Raw genomic sequence first — 21,538 nt, 5'->3', positions numbered from 1 at the left:
CCAGGAGTGCTTAGGGAATCAGTGAACCAGAGAGTCAGCAGGAAGATGGGAGTGCGGGTGACAGAAGAGAGGGCAGTCTCAGTCCTGTCCCATGGCTTTGAGCCTTTTTTTCTCTCATGTAGATTCCAGGCCCAAGGAGAATAAAATAAATCTCACAACAGTACTTGGAAGCTTATTATTTATCAAGATTTGGATGATCATCAAACATGAAGAAAAGGATTTTGTTGTTTCATATGTACTCTTTAAATATTAAAGTGAACAAATGTCTTTAAATGCAAAGAGAAAATATACAAGATTCTCCTTTAGTTTTCCTGATGAAACATAAATAAGATACACTGACCACATTGACGATCAACATGTATTGAATAAATTTTTAAATGGTCAGATGAGAAATAGTGATAAATTATATATAATTATATATTTGCACCTCTTTGCTTTACTTGTCTTTGTACCAAAAGGTTGGGGGATGGGGAGCAATACATTACATTGCATTCATTTTTAATATTAGTTTCCCTCACTTCCCCCCATTCCTCTTTGCATGAATAGTGTATGTTATAGGTAATTAAGCTGAAATCCCACAGGCTGCTTTCCTAATGTGATCATTTAAACACAGGCCAGATGCTAACACAAACACTACTTGTACAAGAACTTCTCCACTCTTGAGAGTCCTCCTAGAATGTTCCATGGACAGTTTTAGAATTTTTATTTTTGAAAACTGGCATACAAGACATTTTCCACAACAGAAAAGAAACCAACAACACCCTATTTGCAGCAGAAGAAAACACCATTGAGATGAGGTCTTAAAAACACATTTGGATGATGGCAGATCACAAGACACTTGGCTCTGGAATCAAGATATCAGGTTTCCATCAAAAATATATAGACGGGATATGAATAAACCCTCCTGAAAACTCATGCTTCTCTACTGGCTTGGGATTCAGAGTGGGGATCAGTAACACTCACAGATGACTCCAGAGAAACAAGAATCCCACCTGCAGACAGATGAGAAGGAGGAATTTTCCTTGAGTGCTTTGCTTGAGACACGTCAGAAACAAAATAGTCTATCACATCTTTCTAACAACATCAGCTGGTACTCTCTTGCCAACAACTCAATTGGTTCAGAATGTTAAACTTAGAAAATTGCATCATCTACCTCAGAAGGCTACAGGCTCACTCCTGCCTAACCAGTGGGAAAATGAAGACATGAAATTCAGTGGTATCCTAGAGTCAGCAGCCCATCCAATTTTACTTTGTCTTTGCACCCCTTGCAGAAGACAGCACAATCGGGTAGCTATAAAGGACATGTTTTCAATCTATCCTCAATCAGAAATATTCCATTGTGCCATCTAGATCTACTCTCCACTCTGCTCTGTTCCACTCCATGCAACAAGGGCTGCCCAGTACAGACTGTACCAACTGGGCCTGATTAATGGAGCACACTGGCAGGAGATTGAGGGGGTGAGAAGAGGGAGGCCTAGGTATTTATTTCCCGGTCCCACCCGCTGCCAGATTGCAAGGGTTTGGCTGCTGCACCACCAAAGGCCACAGGTCCTTTCAAATGCCCTCTCCATACGGCCACTCTGTCTGGATTCTTCAAACCAATTGTACTTCAGGCCTGGGAGTGGCAAAGCAGAGCAAGCATCCCTGTATTAAACATCCCCAAAGTTACCAGTTTGAGTGTTCCATCCGTGCTGACCATGTGTGAGTCCACAGTGGTCGATTATTGATGGCTTTCCCCAGTGATGTTGCACTGAAGACTGGCACACGGATCATAATAACAAGTGCTGTCATTCCATGGTGCTGTCGCCCTTGGGCATGAAAGTAAGGGAAAAACCAGGAAAAAATTCCATGTTTCCCCTTCCTGCCATAGATGTTTATCATAGTAGGTAAAGGCTGGGCCACAGGTAACTTCATTCTAGCATCAGGTCTTTGATTTTAAAATTTAGTTGAGGCTTATTGGTGATTTCCATTTTCCTGTTGCATATATTCAAATGTTAATGCCAATATCAAGAAAGGGAATTATTTTCAAGTACAATAATATTTTAAACTTTAAAACCATGTTGTCTTATAGAACTTAAAACCAGTAGATGATAGTTTTAAAATTGATTCAGTTTTTGTTCCATAGTCTGTCCCTGTTTTTGTGTTTTTTCTCCAGTCTTCCCATGTATATAACAACAAGATCTTTATTTCTTTAGTAATCAGTAATCTGATTTCTTTAGTAATCTCTTAATTTCCCACTTGAAGCCATTTAATCCTCTTTAAGAGGGCAAGTGTGTCCTAGAAACTAGAGCAAATAATACAGTATACCAATCAAATTCTTTTCCTTTAAGTAAAACTCAACTTTTTTGTGCCTAAATTTGTCTTTTGGCAAAATGAATGACAATGAGTTACTGCCTCTGCACTTTAACAGCCTGAGTTACAAAAAGCTGACGATACCTCCATGCTCCTGTTAATCCCAGGTTTACTACAGAAAGATTTCCTTCTTATACCATGCAACACGGTGCCTTCTAACACACAGATGCAGCAGAAGATTGTCTCAAAAATAATTCTTTAATATTAAAATATATTTGATTACAAATGAAATAAAAGGAAATGCATTCATCTGTATATGAGATGTAAATACAGATTTCTTTCTTAATGAAAATGTGTTCTTGAGCTATCAGCATCTTTCAACCAATTGTTAGATGAGCTTATGGTCTTAACTGTCAAGACTCTGCCTAGATGACTTATTATTATTATTTTTTAACATTGAAATAAAACTTTTTACTGTCTGAAAGGCAGAACAGATATTTGGATCACCGGAAAAAAAAAACCAGGACTACAGAGCTTGGTGGGTGTGATTATGTGTCTTTCCTATTCGCTATACATCTAGAATGCATCATTCATTCAAAAACATTTATGAATAAACAGTTAATAATACAGTATAAAGCATTATTATTATGGTTTTGACCGTAAGCTGTGAGAACACAGACAATGTAGCAGTTAGTTCTAGAGCTTGGGATGGAGTAAGGAGGGGAAACTCATGCTTATGTTGGGCATTGAAGGATGGGTAAGTGTTCACCAGACAGGTAGGTGAAGAAGGCATATTAGGCAGAAAAAACAGCATATGAAGGCACCAAAGTGTGAGAACTGATGTGACCTGGGGATGGAGATAGAGCTTATTGACTTTATCCTATGGGCAATGCGGAGCCTTTAAATGAATTTGACAGAGAGAAAGGACATAATCACATTTTATTTTTTAAAGATTATGTTGTTTGAAATTTGGATGAATGGGAGAAGGCTTGGAAACCATATATAGAGTCAAAGGTAAAAATTGGGTAAGAGTGTGGGTTTGATTTAGGGCAATGACACTAGAAGGGAGAAAAGTGGATTGATCTGATATTTTAGAGATACAAATCAAAAGAACTTTGGCTTGCTGACTTCCCGGGGAGCTCAAATGGTAAAGAATCTGCCTGCAATGAGGCAGACCTGGGTTCGATCCCTGGGTTGGGAAGATGGGGAGACAAAGAGTCGGATACAACTGAGCAACTAACACCTTTTGCGGACCAGCTCTATGTGGGGTGAGGGTGGGTGGGAGTGAGGGAGAGTGAAAAGAGTCAGATGATTTTGAAGTTTCTAACTAGTGAACCAGAGAGAGAATGACTGTGATTGTGGGCACACCCAGTTTGTGGTTGCTGTGTCAATCAGATGGAGATACTCCACTGACAAATGAAAGGCAAGATGGGAGCTCAGAAGTCAAGTGAGGGTTGAAGATGTGGATTTTGGAGATCATTATTTCATCAGCATTGATGCCATGGGGATGGATGAGTCACAGAGGAAGCACACAGAAGAGGGAAGGAGAGAGGAAAAGACACAGTCTAATAGGCATGTGCTGTTTTCAAGTGTGAGTGTTCATTCCAGTTTTCTGGTGCCACCTCCTCATTTATCGTTTAACCAGCCACCCTCCCTGACTCTATGCAGTACTGGTGAAGCAAACTTCGGGTGTCTGGTCCACACTTGCTTGCCTCCTGCCCCAAGATGAATAGAGTATGCTTCACATCACCCTGGCCACAGAGATTTGATCAGCACCATGGCAGTGATATGTTGGAGCCAGGTCCTTCCAGCTCACAAGTGGCATCATATCAGGCATTAAAGTCAGCCTCAGTGGAGATATTTACACCACAGAAATTGGCAAACATTGCAAATCAAGCCCTACCATTGTCCCTGTGAAAAGTCAGCTTACTGGCACACTGGTGCATGTGGGCAAAACAAGGAACACTGTCCTGCAGACTTGATATACAGGTCTCAGAAGAGGTGTTTGTTTTCATCCTGGATTGCAAACGGTGAAGTGTGCCCATGCTGAATGTTCTTACTGTGTATCAGAGCCCCCTTAGAAGGACTTCAATCCAAGTAGGATGAGAGATGAAGGGACAGAACCCTAAGCACAGAGTTTGTTGCTCTTTCATTTTTTCAATTAAAAAAAAATCTTAAAATTTTAAAAGGTGACATACTTATAGAAAATCCCATTCAATATATATATATTCAGTTAACAAAATAATAAGAAAATACACACCTGAATAACCACTGTCCAGGTCAAGACATAGAATACTATCAGGTCCCCAGAAGGTAGACTGTCCGTTCTCTTCTTGTCCTTTCCTCTTGACCTTTGTAATATTCCATCTTGACTTTTGTAATATTCATTTCCTGGATTTGAAAAACAGATTTACAAACAATGTATACATTCTTAAACACAAAGGTATCTCCCTTCCTTCCTTCTCTCCCTTCCTTCCTTCCTTCCTTTCATTTTTTCATTATCACTATAGGGAAGCCAGAACTTAGGGAAGCATGTTTTTCCTATGATGGGAAAAACTGGAATAGACTTATAAAGTTGATATAAAAGAGACAGTGGAGAAAGACTGAGGATACCAGAGACAGAATAATTTAGAGCATAGCTGTAGGGAAGATGAAGAGATGGGAACCCAGTCTTCTGATGGAGGCCTTAGGTTTGAATGGAGGGTGAGAGTTGCCTCTTTATAATGGGAAAGAGGATTGGTTTCTACTTAGAAATGCCCAGACTACTTTAATTTATACAAGGTGCAGCTTAAAAATTAGTAAGCTCCCCCCAGTTTCATCTTAGCCCATATGCTGTCCTCTGAACTTTTATTTGGGACGTCTGATATCCCTGGATTTTGCAGTTAGTGACCTGGGATCTCCTCTTCTTCCCTCCTTTGTGGATGGTGACTCTGTGTCTGGCTCTGGCTCCTGGCACCTGGAACTCCCTCTCTCCCTGACACCGGGGCTGGCAGGGGCTTTGCCCTGACAGCTTCAGTCTATGGCCCAGCACCCCCTTTTTGCTTCTTTCGGAGTGCACAACACCCTGGCCCAGTTGGCATTTTACTTTCTCTTGTCCTAGTTTTGTCTCTAGGGCAACCAACCCTGTGTGGGATGGAGAGGGTACTGCCAGAAGGGGAGTAAGGTAGACAAATGTGAAGGTGGAGGTACAGGAAGCTGAGCTGCCAGGGTCCATTCCTGTGACACCCCTCACTGAGTTGGCCTCCAAAGCCCCTGAGACCATGTCCCTGTGGGGATTTCTAGGTGCTCTGCAGACTGTGTGCCCAAGAAGTTTTAAGACCTCAGATTCATTTCCCCGTCATCTTCCTGCTTCTAACAAAGCATGTGTTTAAGCCGCCTTGGCTGCATCAAAAACAAAACATTTCTGCAAATTAAAAGCTTTCTGGATTCCTTGCCTTGTCTCTGAGCTTGCTTTTGAAATACTAATTAGCAGGAGAAACGTATGCTTTGTGATTCCAAAAAAAGGAAAAGGGGAGACCTCGCTAAAGATAGCTAGCTCTGGTGGGAGTTTTTTTTGTTTTTTGTTTTTTTTTTAAGCTGCAACTAAATGTCTATGTATTCCATCAGCATTTAGCAAAAGCTGTCTCCTGTCCTTAAAAATATGGAGAGCACTGAATGAGAAGTCTGTCCCAGGGCAGGTGGCAATGAAAGGCTTTGGTCTTTTGAAACTAGAGACTGAATTATGTAAAGATTCCTCTGTGCAAAAGCAGAGAGCTTAGTCAAGTGACTCCAAGCAGTGCCCTGACTCTGGACTTGAAGGGGTCAGCATGGGCGTGTGCACCATTTTAACTGAGCCAATACCAGAGCTTTCCATCTCATCCTAATAGATGTCAAAGGTCACTCTCTCCCTCCGTTTGATGAATAACTGTAGCAACACCATATCTGTCTTATAACTGGCAGTGATTCTCAAGTTAGTGATAATGAGGGTCTTCCTAACAAGAAAGTCAAATGCTCTGGTGCCTGAGTTGAAGGCCACTGCTTCTGTCCACCTATCTCACATACATTTTGAGCCAAGGAGAACCCTGTTAGCTTGAGATACACAGTAATAACATATTAACACAGTAATGCTTTCAAAAATAGCAGTTTCTAAATAATGATTATAAAAACTCACAAACACCTTCTTTTCTTTATTAACCCAAAGAATAATAATATACCGAGCACAGCAGAACTGAACAAAGCAAGAAGGTTAAATCTGCTTCCTCATTTAGAAGAATTCTAGGAAACTGGAGTTGTCCCCACCCATCCCTACTGCACACCATTTGGGAAGAAGCTCTGTAGTACCAGTAGGTAATCGCATGGACAGGTTAGTGCTGTCCAGTGGCCATTTACAAATTAACATGGTAGATGGGGAATAACAATACAGTTTTAAGAAGGAATACAGGTTTCAAGAGTGAGGGACCAGGCCATTAAGGAAGACTGTCAGGCAGTGGTCCCAGAAGGTGATAAGCATAGATCACTCACCTAGAGCCAGACATCCTGGAATGTGAAGTCACGTGGGCCTTGAAAGCATCACTACAAACAAAGCTAGTGGAGGTGATGGAATTCCAGTGGAGTTATTTCAAACCCTGAAAGATGATGCTGTGAAAGTGCTGCACTCAATATGCCAGCAAATTTGGAAAACTCAGCAGTGGCCACAGGACTGGAAAAGGTCCGTTTTCATTCCAATCCCAAAGAAAGGCAATGCCAAAGAATGTTCAAACTACCGCACGATTGCACTCATCTCACACGCTAGTAAAGTAATGCTCAAAATTCTCCAAGCCAGGCTTCAGTAGTACGTGAACCGTGAACTTCCAGATGTTCAAGCTGGATTTAGAAAAGGCAGAGGAACCAGAGATCAACTTGCCAACATCCGCTGGATCATGGAAAAAGCAAGAGAGTTCCAGAAAAACATCTATTTCTGCTTTATTGACTATGCCAAAGCCTTTGACTGTGTGGATCACAAGAAACTGTGGAAAATTCTGAAAGAGATGGGAATACCAGACCACCTGACCTGCCTCTTGAGAAACCTATATGCGGGTCATGGAACTGGACCATAGAACTGGACATGGAACAACAGACTGGTTCCAAATAGGATAAGGAGTACGTCAAGGCTATATATTGTCACCCTGCTTGTTTAACTTAGATGCAGAGTACATCATGAGAAACGCTGGGCTGGATGAAGCACAAGCTGGAATCAAGATTGCCGGGAAAAATATCAATAACCTCAGATATGCAGATGACACCACCCTTATGGCAGAAAGTGATGAGGAACTAAAAAGCCTCTTGATGAAAGTGAAAGAGGAGAGTGAAAAAGTTGGCCTAAAGCTCAACATTCAGAAAACTAAGAGCATGGCATCTGGTCCCATCACTTCAAGGGAAATAGATGGGGAAACAGTGAAAATTGCATCAGACTTTATTTTTGGGGGCTCCAAAATCACTGCAGATGGTGACTGCAGCCATGAAATTAAAAGACACTTACTCCTTAGAAGGAAACTAGATAGCATATTGAAAAGCAGAGACATTACTTTGCTAACAAAGGTCTGTCTAGTCAAGGCTATGGTTTTTCCAGTGATCATGTATAGATGTGAGAGTTGGACTGTGAAGAAAGCTGAGCACCGAAGAATTGATGCTTTTGAACTGTGGTGTTGGAGAAGACTCTTGAGAGTCCCCTGGACTGCAAGGAGATCCAACCAGTCCATTCTAAAGATCAGTCCTGGGTGTTCTTTGGAAGGAATGATGCTAAAGCTGAAACTCCAGTACTTTGGCCACCTCATGTGAAGAGTTGACTCATTGGAAAAGACTCTGATGCTGGAAGGGATTGGGGGCAGGAAGAGAAGGGGACGCCAGAGGATGAGATGGCTGGATGGCATCACTGACTCGATGGAGGTGAGTTTGAGTGAACTCCAGGAGTTGGTGAAGGACAGGGAGGCCTGGTGTGCTGCAGTTCATGGGGTCGCAAAGAATCGGACACGACCGAGTGACTGAACTGAACTGAACTGAATAAAGTAGAAAGCCAAAAGTATGGTTTTGTTCTGTGAGAGGTCCTGAGACTTTTACTCAATGACCTCCAAGCCTGGAATTCATTTCAAATAGGAATTGGAAATTTCCACTCCCTGGCGGGCAAGTAAACACAAGTTCCTGGGACCAGCAATGCCTATACTCCTTAGCACATATTTCCTAGCAAATCAGCAGATTTACCAAAGATGGAGTCCTGGATTCTCTCCACCAACCAAACCTCAGATACAAAGCAGAATAAAAGACCCTCTCCATTTCTTACTTCCTTCATCTCTGAAGAGCATGCACAACAGAATGGCTGAAGAAGAAATGCGATAACAGGGTTTCTGTGTTTTTAGCCCCACAGTATTCTTTATCATGAGTCAGTGCTACAACTGAAGCCTTATTTAAAGACAAGAAATTACAAGTGCATTTTTTTCTTCTCACTAATTAACTCGTTGGCTCTTTGGTTATTTAGCTTTCAAAAAGACAGACATTTATTAAGTATATTATACATGCTACATGTCTTCCCTGGTAGCTCAGATGGTAAATAATCTGCCTGCAATGCAGGAGACCTGGGTTCTACCCCTAGGTTGGGAAGATACCCTAGAAAAGGGAATGGGAACCTACTCCAGTATTCTTGGGGCTTCCCTGGTGATTCAGACAGTAAAAAATCTGCCTGCAATGTGGGAGACCTGGGTTCGATCCCAGGGTCGAGAAAATTCCTTGGAATACCATGCTCAGTGTTAAAGAATCAAAAGAGAAAACAGACAAAAACATGGTATCAACCCTTGAAATATTCTTCGTACCTGGCAGAAAATGATAGATTAAAAAAAAGAGAGAGAGAGAAATAAGATCTTTCAGCTGCTATTAATGGAAATATTTACTGGAAGCAGTGAAGAAACCAAGGCGAAAATAGTGTATCAATTGTATGTATATGTGTGTGCATGGAGGGGTGGCCAGCAGTGGTGGGGGATGGGTGTTGCAGGTTGATTAGACATATCAAGATGAGTTGGCATAAACCAGGATGCCAGGGTAGAAAAGGGCATTTCAAGGAGGGGTCCATGAAGGTGCAAAGCAACCAGGATATGAGAGAGAGGAGTATAAGCCTTTCCATAAAGTGGGGCCCTGGAGAGTTGGTGAAGGAATTAGTGACAGGGATGAAAAAGTGGCCGGGGCCAGACTGCAGAAAGCCAGACTGCCTCCTGTGTTGCACTGAGGAGCTCGGACTCTACAGTCAGGCAAAGATTAAAGCATATGCAGACTGCAAAGAGTTCTGGAACAGTCACCTCTTCACCTGTGTCGGGGACAGACTGGAGGGCAGGGGGTCAAGACAGACAGACTACCACAAGGGCACATCCAGTTGAGACTCCACTAAGAGGACAGGGGTAGGGAGAAGAGGAGCCACACAGGAGGAGAGTGTGAGAGGAGGAGGAAGCAGGTCACTCCCAGGTCTGGGTTTGGGTGAGGGGTGGTAAATCTGGAGAGAGGGAGGCAATGGGGACAGAGAGGAAGAGGACCAGTTCACTCCACTTTCTGAACTGGTATTGTCTGGGGGATGCCAGGGTGAGCAGTCCAGCAAGCAAGAGGATACTTGGGTCTAGAGCAGGGGTTCTTATACAAAAGACTTTAGGCCTGTGAACTTGAGCAGAAAAAAATTACAACTCATTGTCACTAACCTCTAACTCAAATTTTGTATTTCCTTTATGTGCCTAGGCAACAAACCGCAGTGGCATCAGCAGTACCTCCGCCTCTGTCACAGATAGAAATCACAGTTTCATGCCATTTTGCAGTTACTGCAGACATGTTAAAATATTGTTTACATTTATTTCTTCAAAATGATAGTAGTTACTCAATATGCTGGAAAAGACGATTATTTAATATTAACAAAAAAGCATAAATGGCACTAGTGATAAAGAATCTGCCTGCCAGTGCAAGAGATGTAAGAGATGCGGGTTTGACCCCTGGGTTGGGAAGACCCCCTGGTGAAGGGCATGGCAACCCACTCCAGTATTCTTGCCTGGAGAATTCCATGGACAGAAGAGCCTGGTGAGCTACCGTCCATAGGATTGCATAGAGTAGGACTAGACTTGAGCGACTTAGCATGCATACACATTATGTAACATTTATTTTTCATAACTTTTTAACATTTTTATTGGAGTATAGTTGATTTACAGTGTTAGTTTCAGGTGTACAGCGATGTTAATCGGTTATACATATACATCTCTCTACTCTTCTTTTAGATTCTTTTCCCATATAGCCCATTACAGAGTATTGAGTAGAGTTCCCTGTGCTGTACAATAGGTCTTTTTTAGTTATATTATATATGTATTAGTGTGTATATGTGAATCCCAATCTCCCAATTCATCCCTCTCCATCCCATTATCCCTTGGTAACCATAAATTTGTTTTCTACATCTCTGTCTCTACTTCTGTTTTGGAAATAAATTCACTTGTACCCTTTTTTTAGATTCCACATATAAGCAACATCATATGATTTTTGTTTTTTTCCATCTGACCTACTTCACTCAGATCCATCCATGTTGCTGCAAATGGCATTATTTTGTTCTTTTTTATGGCTGAGTATTTTTCATAACTTTAATAACTGTCTTTCAACATGACTTATTTCATTTGTAATCTCATGTATTTTATGTGAAGCATTTTAAAAATATGGAGGAAGGAGTTTATGGGCTTTGGCAGACTGCCAAATACATCCATGGACCAAAGAAAGGTCAAGAATCTCTCTAGTCTAGAGTTTGAAGCCTTTGGGACTGGTCAATAATTCCCGGATTTCTGCTGAGCAATGCCACACTGAGAAGGATATGACCTATTCCTGGGGCTCCTTAAATAGACTGGGACTGAAAGGAAATAGTTCACTGCAAAAAGAAACAAGGTTCGTGCTTACCCTGGCCTTCTCCCTGACGTGGCTGGCCTTCATAGATCCAGCTCTCATTCAAAATGTGCTCTGTGCTGGTTTCATTTCTTGGTCTTGAGGAAATTGTGCAGATGAGAACCATGAGTCAAGGTGATGATGTAGACACTCTTAAAATGAACATCACTCAGCAGAGTTTGAATAGTCTCAAAATTAGTTCAGCCTAGAGGAATGTCAAGCAAAGTGTAGAACTATACCTAGGAAGGTCTTCTCCTTTCCTGAATCCCGATCCTAATGTTCAATAGGCCATAAAGAACAACGTGCGCAGTTGGGTGAATATCTGCTCAGCTAGCCACAGGCCATACGTGACCACAGGCCTTGTTCTTTCACTGGAGACATCGAGCCTCGCTCTGGTCATGAGCAAGGTCCTTTCTCAGTCTCCTAAAGTTCAAAAGGACAAGAGGATGAAATGGACACTTGATCTTCATGCCATCCTCCTTCAGTCTCTAGTTCTGCATCTGGTAGCTGCTCTTGGGAGGCAAAACAACGAAAACTGCCATGCGACTTCCAATCTTTTAAGAACGTAGAAGTCTACTTTGGAAGGTCAAAACTCTGCAGAGTCCCTTCTCGAAATCTGTCCCACCAGAATCTCACTCATGCACACAGATTGCTGAATGCACATGGTTCATGATTCTGAAAATTAGAAAGAAACTAAAAGTCTATCAAGAGGCAACGGGTTAATTAATGAGGTTCATCCACACTTATGGAGTACTTCAAAGTGGTTGAAAAAAATACACCCATATGAACAGATATTCACTCTACATTTCACACAGTGAAAAAAACCTGCCGAATAATATACATAGTAGGCCCATTTTTTAAAAAGTTTCTGTAAAATGCTCACATATGTTCATAAATGTCCAGCTAAGACTGACCTAAAAAGATGATCATGAACTAAACAGTACTTATTTTGGAGACAGTAGAATTTGGTAGAGGAGGAGGAGGAAGATGAGCGTTTCAAAGAGAAATTTCACTCTTTCCTAAAATATCTCCTTATTGTTTGAAGTACAAAATTGCCTTTGAGATTTAAAATATAATTGAAAGATCACATCAGCTCTCATCATATGTAATGGAAATCATCTGGTAATTGGGTTTTGAATTTTAATTTGTTAAGGAAACCATGCTGTATCAGAAAAAATTCTGTCTCAGAATTAGGCTTAACTGTGAATAACAGATACCCAAAATAACAGTGTTTCAGACAAGCAAGGGCAGTACTTTGGAGGTAGACACTCCAGGGCTAATTTGGCAGCTGTGTTCCCATGCAGCTCCTCCCTGTGGAGAGAATGGCTTCACCCTGGTGGTCTAAGACAGAACCTAGAGCAGCAAACGTCTCACCTCTGTCCTCAGAAGCTAGAGGAGAAAGGGACGAAGGCAGACTTGGATCCACTCTTTGCATGTTTTTCCTAAACCACTGGCCTCTGTGTTCCATGAGAGAGTCATACACAGTGAGTCTGCAATATGAGAGTGTGTGTTCTCTATGTGTGAGAGTGTGATTGTTGTTGTTCAATCACCAAATCGTGTCCAACTCTTCATGACCCCACGGACCGCAGCATGCCAGGCTTCCCTGTCCTTCACCATCTCCTGAAATGTGTCCATTGAATTGGTGATGCCATCCAACCATCTCATCCTCTGTCACCCTCTTCTCCTTCTTCCTTCCGTCTTTCCCAGAATCAGGGTCTTTTTCAGTGAATTGGCTCTTTGCATCAGATGGCCAAAGTATTTGAGCTTCAGCTTTAGCATCAGTCCTTCCAGTGAATATTCAGGGTCGATTTCCTTTATGATTGACTGGTTTGATCTCCTTGGTGTCCAAGGGATTCTCAAGAGTCTTCTCCAACACCACAATTCAAAACTATCAATTCCTTGGGTTCTCTGCCTTCTTTATGGTCCAGCTCTCACATCCATGAGAGCATGATACATACGAAATCTTGAGACACCCCTCCCTGCCTACTCTAGACAAGGCATGAGCGCCTGAAGCCCTCCTCTCAGGGATTGCTTTTCTTCTTCTTTGTTCACTCCACCTCCTTGTTCTCCTTCTGCATTTATTTCCTGCCCTCGTTCTCACACTGCTATTGGCCCAGCAGGCCCAGCTCAGAGCTGAAGGGTTTGCTGCTGCTGAGGTGGCACTGGGGGCTGCTTGATCCCACAGGAAGATGGCAGGATTCACAAATGAAAGCTCTTTTTCCAAGCAGAATTTTAGAATTAACTCTCAGAGTATGAGAAAGATACAAGAGAGAAAAGATGCAGTTTGTTCAGCCAAGTAGGGGTTCTGCTACTGGCCACAGAAACAGCTAACCAGGTGTGTGTGTGTGTGTGTGTGTTGTTTATGTGAGATTTTAGCTGCTTGGTCTCTCAACATCTGGGCTTCCCAGGTGGCACGAGTGGTAAAGACCCTGCCTGCCAAAGCAGGAGACATAAGAGATCTGGGTTCACTCCCTGGGTGGGGAAGATCCCCTAGAGGAGGGCATGCCAACCCATTCCAGTATTCTTGCCTGGAGAATCCCCTGGACAAAGGAGCCTGGTGGGCTACAGTCTATAGTGTCACAAAGAGTCAGACACGACTGAGCGACTTAGCATGCATACACATTCTCAACATCTATTATTCAAACTCCTGAAATGTTTTGCCAACACCTTTCTTATGACATTTTACTTTCTCTTTTCTCCCTGATTTTATCAAGATATAGTTGTGATATAACATTGTGTTAGTTTAAGGTACACAACATAATGATTTGATTTGAACAATGCAGGGGTTGGGGTACCACCCCCCAGACAACTGAAAACCCACGTGCAACTTTACTTTTGGTTCTCTCCATGGTTGGCATCCACCCATCTATGGATAGTACATATTTAGTGAAAAAAAAAATCCATGTATAAGTGGACTCACGCAGTTCAAACCCACGTTAAGGGTCAACGGCCTTACAAAATGATCACCCCAGTAAGTTGAATTAAGATCCATCACCTCACACAGTTTCAATTTTTTATCTTGTGGTGGGGAATTTTAAGATGTAATCTCTGAGCAGCTCTCAAATACACAAAAGAGTACTGTCACCATGCGGGACCATTACATCCCCAGGAGTAGAAGTTTGTGTCTTTTGGCCACTCATCTCCTTCATCCTCCACCTTCTACTCCTACCTCTGGCAACTGTCAATTTATTCTTTGTTCCAGAGTTTGTTTTCTTCAGATTCCACATTTAAGTGAGATCATACAGTACTTGTCTTTCTCTTTACTTCACTTAGCATAATATCCTCAAGATCCATTCATGTCGCTACATCGCTACAAATGGCAGAATTTCCTTCTTAATGGTTGGATAATATTCCATTGTATATCTATCACATTTTCTCTATCCGTTTACCTGTTGATGAACACTTAGCTTGTTTCCATGTGTTGGCTGCTATAAATAAGGATACTGTGAACGTGGGGGATGTAGATAATTCTCTAACACAGTGACTTCATTTCCTTCAGCTACATATCCCAAAGTGGAATTGCTGCAATCTGCTTTCTCTTTTGTTGTAGTTATTTGTGTATCTACTTCATCTTTCCTACTGGATCATAAACTTCTTGGGGGCAGAGATTGTTTTGATGTGCCTGTGTATCTTTGGTATCTGGTCTGGCATGAGGCTGAGGCTTGATGTCCATTGACAGAACAAGTGCACCAAACATTATTGAAATGTGAAATAATGCATGACTTGTTAATCCTCCCAAAAAAGGCAGGTTACAGCTGCACAAAAATATTATGAGGCCTTTTTGAATACAAAATGGGAGGGCCTTTAAATGGGAGGAATATGTGAAAAAATAAGATTACACCATGGCCTGTGCTTCCACCTCTCTCCAGCCTCTCTTCCACCTAGTCCCTTATGTACTAGAGGTGACACTTTTCTCTCCCTGACACTGACAGTCCATCCCAGGGCAACACTGAACACATGCTCTCGTGAGTGGTTGGATCGGTGCTCACTGTGACTTCCAACCACATTGTTGATTCTCTCTGACTGTGGACGTTGCCTTGTACTTCTGTATCTCTAACATAGTGCTGGATATCTAGTAAATGCTCAATGAATCCCCTTAAGATGATTAAGTCACCCCTGGATAGATTAAATAGAAATATGTTTCAGTTCAGTTCAGTTCAGTTGCTCAGTCGTGTCCGACTCTTTGCGACCCCATGAATCACAGCACACCAGGCTTCCCTGTCCATCACCAACTCCCGGAATTCACTCAGACTCATGTCCATCGAGTCAGTAATGCCATCCAGCCATCTCATCCTCTGGCGTCCCCTTCTCCGCCTGCCCCCAATCCCTCCCAGCATCAGGGTCTTTTCCAATGAGTCAACTCTTCACATGAGGTGGCCAAAATATTGGAGTTTCAGCTTTAGCATCAGTCCCTCCAATAAACACCCAGGACTGGTCTCTTTTAGAATGGGCTGGTTGGATCTCCTTGCAGTCCAAGGGACTCTCCAGAGTCTTCTCCAACACCACACTTCAAAAGCATCAATTCTTCGGTGCTCAGCCTTCTTCACAGTCCAACTCTCACATCCATACATGACTACTGGAAAAACCATAGCCTTGACTAGATGAACCTTTGTTGGCAAAGTAATGTCTCTGCTTTTCAATATGCTATCTAGGTTGGTCATAACTTTCCTTCCAAGGAGTAAGCGTCTTTTAATTTCATGGCTGCACTCACCATCTGCAGTGATTTTGGAGCCCAGAAAAATACAGTCTGACACTGTTTCCACTGTTTCCCCATCTATTTCCCATGAAGTGATGGGACCAGATGCCATGATCTTCGTTTTCTGAATGTTGAGCTTTAAGCCAACTTTTTCACTCTCCTCTTTCACTTTCCTCAAGAAGCTTTTTAGTTCCTCTTCACTTTCTACCATAAGGGTGGTGTCATCTGCATATCTGAGGTTATTGATATTTCTCCCGACAATCTTGATTCCAGCTTGTGCTTCTTCCAGCCCAGCGTTTCTCATGATGTATTCTGCATATAAGTTAAATAAGCAGGGTGACAATATACAGCCTTGACGTACTCCTTTTCCTATTTGGAACCAGTCTGTTGTTCCATGTCCAGTTCTAACTGTTGCTTCCTGACCTGCATACAGGTTTCTCAAGAGGCAGGTCAGGTGGTCTGGTATTCCCATCTCTTTCAGAATTTGCCACAGTTTATTGTGATCCACACAGTCAAAGGCTTTGGCATAGTCAATAAAGCAGAAATAGATGTTTTTCTGGAACTCTCTTGCTTTTTCCATGATCCAGCAGATGTTGGCAATTTGATCTCTGGTTCCTCTGCCTTTTCTAAAACCAGCTTGAATATCTGGAAGTTCACGGTTCACGTACTGCTGAAGCCTGGCTTGGAGAATTTTGAACATTACTTTACTAGCGTGTGAAGTATGTTTAGAAGAAGATAAATAGGAACACATAAATGAACTTGGTCTTTAAAGTTGTCTTCCTTTCCCTGTTTTATTTTTCTATAACACTTACCATCTTCTAACATACTGTCAGTTTAACTTATTGCATTTTGATGCTCTCCCTCTTCCCTCTGGCATCTAATGTCTCATACACTGTTGGTGGAAATAGAAGTTGTGATATCTATTTGGAAAACTATTTGGCAGTGTGTACCAAGGTTATTTTTTTATACCGTTCATGAGGTTCTCACGGCAAGTATACTGGGGTGGTTTGCCATTCCCTCCTTCAGTGGATCACAATTTGTCAGAACTCTCTGCTATGACCTGTCCGTCTTGGGTGGCCCTGCACAGCATGGCTCATAGCTTCATTGAGTTACACAAGCCCCTCCACCATGACAAGGCAGTGATTCATATGAATAAAGTTAGTGGATACAATGAAATTCCAGCAGAACTATTCACATCCTTAAAGGAGGGAGCCATCAAGGCTTTGCATTCATTATGTCAGCAAATCTGGAAGACCCAGAAGTGGCCACAGGACTGGAAAAGGTCAATTCTCATCCCAATTCCCAAGAAGGGTAACACTAAAAAATGTGCTAACACCTCAGACAATTGCACTCATCTCCCATACCAGTAAGGTCATGCTCAAAATCTTCCATGCTAGGCTTTAGCATTATGCAAGAATTTCCAGCTGTCCAAGGTGGGTTTATAAAAGGAAGAGGAACTAGAGTTCAAATTGCCAACAGTCGCTGGATTATAGAAAAGAAAGGGAATTTCAGAAAAACATCTATCTCTGTTTCACTGACTGCGCTAAAGCCTTTGACTGTGTAGATCATGACAAACTGTGGAAAGCTCTTGGAAAAACTAGAATACCAGACCGTCTTACCTGTCTTCTGAGAAACCTGTATGTGGGTCAAGAAGCAACAGTTAGACCTCTGTATGAAATCTTGACTAGTTCAAGATCAAGAAAGGAGTATGACAGGGCTGTCTGCTGTCACCCTGTTTGTTTAACCTATACGCTGAGCACATCATGAGAAATGCTGGGCTGGATGAGTTACAAGCTGGAGTCAAGATAGGCGGAAGAAACATCAACAACCTCAGATATGTGGATGATATCATTCTAATGGCAGAAAGTGAAGAGGATCAAAAGAGCCTCTTGATGAGGGTAAAGGAGGAGAGTGAAAAAGCTGGCTTAAGGCTAAATGTTAAAAAAAAATCTAATATCATGGTATCTGGCCCTATTACTGCATGGCAAATAGAAGGGGAAAAGGTGGAAGTAGTGACAGATTTCTCTTCTTGGGCTCCAAAATCACTGGGAAGAGTGACTGTAGCCATGAAATCAGAAGACAGTTCTTGCTTGGCAGGAAGGCGATGACCAACCTAGACAGTGTGTTGAAAAGCAAAGACATTGCTCTGCCAACAAAGGTCCATATAGTCAAGTCCACTGTCCTCCCAGTGGTCATATACTGTTGTGAGAACTGGATGGTAAAGAAGGCAAAATGCCAAGGAATTGATGCCTTCAAACTATAGTGCTGGAGAAGACTCCTGAAAGTCTCTTGGACAGCACGGAGATCAAACCAGTCAATCTTAAGGTAGATCAGCCCGGAATACTCATTGGAAGGACTGATGCTGAAGCTGAAGTTCTAGTATTTTGGACACCTGACGCAAACAGATGACTCACTGGAAAGTCCTTGATGCTGGGAAAGATCAGGGGCAGAGGAGAAGAGAACATCAGAGGATGAGATGGCTGGATGTTATCACCAATGCAATGAACATGAACTTGGGCAAACTCTGGGAGATGGTGAGGGACAGGGAGGCCTAGTGTGCTGCCGTCTATGGGGTCACAAAGAGTCAGACATGACTGGGCAACCGAACAACAACCAAGGTTATCGACTTCCTTGGTGGGTCAGACAGTAAAGAATCTGCCTACAATGCAAGAAACCCGGATTTGTTCCTGAGTTGGGAAGATCCCCTGGAGAAGGGAATGGCTACCCCCTCCAGTATTCTTGTCTGGAGAACCCCATGGACAGAGGAGCCTAGTGGGTACAGTCCATGGGGTTGCAAAGAGCTGGACACAACTGAGGGACTAACACACACCAAGATTATTAACTCTCTCACAGTACTAACAATTCCTACACACACAAGACAGAAATTCTTGAAGGAAGGTCTGGGTTGGATGGCCACAGGCCTTGTTTATTTTTGTGTCTTCAGCTTCAGGATCTAGAAGCTGCAGTTTGGAAAGTACACAAGTTAGAAGGGATTCTTGATACATCATTTCTCCCCATCCTGCACATTTAAATCTTCCTCAATTCCTATCAATTACAGATACCCCACAAACGTATTCTGCATCCCTATTTCTCTCCACACCGACTTCAATCACCCAATCTTAGCCTGCATTTCTCACCTACATTACTGCAATATTTCCCAAGTGCTCTCTCTTTCCACCCTTGCCTTCCCATCCCACCTCACATCCACTCAGCGACCCATGTGATGACTTCTTTGGAACCCGAAGTAAAAACCAATTTTGTTACCACAGACCCCAAGTGCTATAAGCCTGCCTGAGAATTTCTGATTTCATCTCACTCTCCATCATTCTTGCTTCTTAGTCTCCAAACATTCAAGTGGTTGTTTTTTAAAATCAGCTTAATCAAGTTGTAGTTCACCTATCATATAATTCACCCATTTAAAATGTACAATTGAATGTCTCTCAATATATACCATCACCACAGTCAATATCAGAACATTTTATCACCTCTCCCCCAAATCCTGTGCCCATTAGCAGTCCCTCCCCATTTCCCCCCAACTTCTCAGACCAAGGAAACACTAACCTGTTTTCTGTCTTTATAGGTGTGTCTGGTCTTATTTTTTAGCTCTTGAATCCACCAAGCTCTTTTCTGCATTAAGTGCATGCACACACTATTTCCTCTGCCTGGACGTCTCCATGGTCTGCTCTCCAGGGCTCCCTGCACCCTTCACTCCAAACCTTGTGTGGCTGTTTCCTCTTCCTTCATGCTGAAATTAAAATGTAATCTACTCAGGGCTTTCCTGGATACCTTATCTAAGACTAGCTCCTTGTTTATTATCTTCTTATACCTCCACAGTTGGTAATCATTGGCTTACTGCCTTTTTATTGCTTTATTCTTTCCAGTTGATTTTAAACATAATGAGGGGAGTGAATAACTCTCTAGTTCTCTGGTGTAGCTCTAGTTTCTACTGCAGGGCTGGCACTGAGAATACCCTCAATAAACATTTGGTAAATGAATGAATAAATGAATGAATGAATATATAGCTCAGTTATCTGGCACTGCCTGGAAATAAGACATCTTGCCTATTTGAAAGCAGCAGATATTACAATGCATCATCATTTAACCAGCTAGGTTTTCTGCTGCTACAAGACAGGAGTTTTAGAACAAGCATCTTCAAATCATTTTGAACAGCTGGCCGAAAAAGTACGTATGCCCCCAAAATAAGGTTTAGTTGGCCCAACAAAGATTAAACAGAATGAACAGTTGCAATATGGTCACAGAATGCTTCTGTATGAGTGGCAGGGGTTGACATTTGGGAGGTTTCCCTTTTCCTCTTCCTCTTAAGATGGCAGTATTGATTGCTGCTCTTTTCCCATAAACACTAACAGCAGGACAATCACTTGTTAATGATTATCTGATCATCAGACCAGACAGTAACCCTGCCCACCAAATCTTTATACAGCTATAAAGGATCCATTTAGTGCTTCATTAGTGCAAAAAGGTGGACAGTAATCCTCCTCCATCACCATCAACACTGGCCAAGATTCAGTAGTCAGCTCTGGGCAAAACCAGATTGCAAACCAATTGAAGAAAAGGATCTACTCTATTCCCAACTGTATGGACAGTTAACCTACCCACAACCAAACACATGTCCAGATCAGATCAGATCAGTTGCTCAGTCATGTCCAACTCTTTGCAACCCCATGAATCACAGCACGCCAGGCCTCCCTGTCCATCACCAACTCCCGGAGTTCACTCAGACTCATGTCCATCGAGTCAGTGATGCCATCCAGCCATCTCATCCTCTGGCGTCCCCTTCTCCTCTTGCCCCCAATCCCTCCCAGCATCAGAGTCTTTTCCAATGAGTCAACTCTTCGCATGAGGTGGCCAAAGTGCTGGAGTTTCACCTTTAGCATCATTCCTTCCAAAGAAATCCCAGGGCTGATCTCCTTCAGAATGGACTGGTTGGATCTCCTTGCAGTCCAGGGGACTCTCAAGAGTCTTCTCCAACACCACAGTTCAAAAGCATCAATTCTTCGGTGCTCAGCCTTCTTCACAGTCCAACTCTCACATCCATACATGACCACTGGAAAAACCAGAGCCTTGACTAGACGGACCTTTGTTGGCAAAGTAATGTCTCTGCTTTTGAATATGCTATCTAGGTTGGTCATAACTTTCCTTCCAAGGAGTAAGCGTCTTTTAATTTCATGGCTGCACTCACCATCTGCAGTGATTTTGGAGCCCAGAAAAATACAGTCTGACACTGTTTCCACTGTTTCCCCATCTATTTCCCATGAAGTGATGGGACCGGATGCCATGATCTTTGTTTTCTGAATGTTGAGCTTTAAGCCAACTTTTTCACTCTCCACTTTCACTTTCATCAAGAGGCTTTTGAGTTCCCCTTCACTTTCTGCCATAAGGGTGGTGTCATTTGCATATCTGAGGCTATTGATATTTCTCCCGGCAATCTTGATTCCAGCTTGTGTTTCTTCCAGTCCAGCGTTTCTCATGATGTACTCTGCATATAAGTTAAATAAACAGGGTGACAATATACAAGAAGCTCACAAATAACAGCTGCTTATAAACATGTATTGAATGACTGACAACTGATCAGGTTGTACCTCCCATCTTTCTTTACTAATTTCATCCTGTCCTCCCCCATCCATTTGG

At 42.4% G+C, this 21,538-nt stretch overlaps 1 long non-coding RNA gene across 1 annotated transcript; it reads right to left on the bottom strand.

The window, feature by feature from the left end:
* Positions 1-497: 497 nt before the first annotated feature.
* Positions 498-21,513, bottom strand: LOC133255439 (uncharacterized). The gene is made up of 4 exons (XR_009738942.1): positions 20,503-21,513; positions 19,451-19,634; positions 4,553-4,683; positions 498-992 (listed from the first exon to the last, which is right to left on the bottom strand). It is a non-coding gene; the product is annotated as an uncharacterized LOC133255439 (long non-coding RNA).
* Between the last annotated feature and the right edge of the window lie 25 nt (positions 21,514-21,538).

The sequence above is a fragment of the Bos javanicus genome, chromosome 10 (genome assembly GCF_032452875.1).
Source record: "Bos javanicus breed banteng chromosome 10, ARS-OSU_banteng_1.0, whole genome shotgun sequence".
Lineage (NCBI taxonomy): Eukaryota > Metazoa > Chordata > Mammalia > Artiodactyla > Bovidae > Bos > Bos javanicus.
This window is presented reverse-complemented; position numbering and strand designations above follow the sequence as displayed.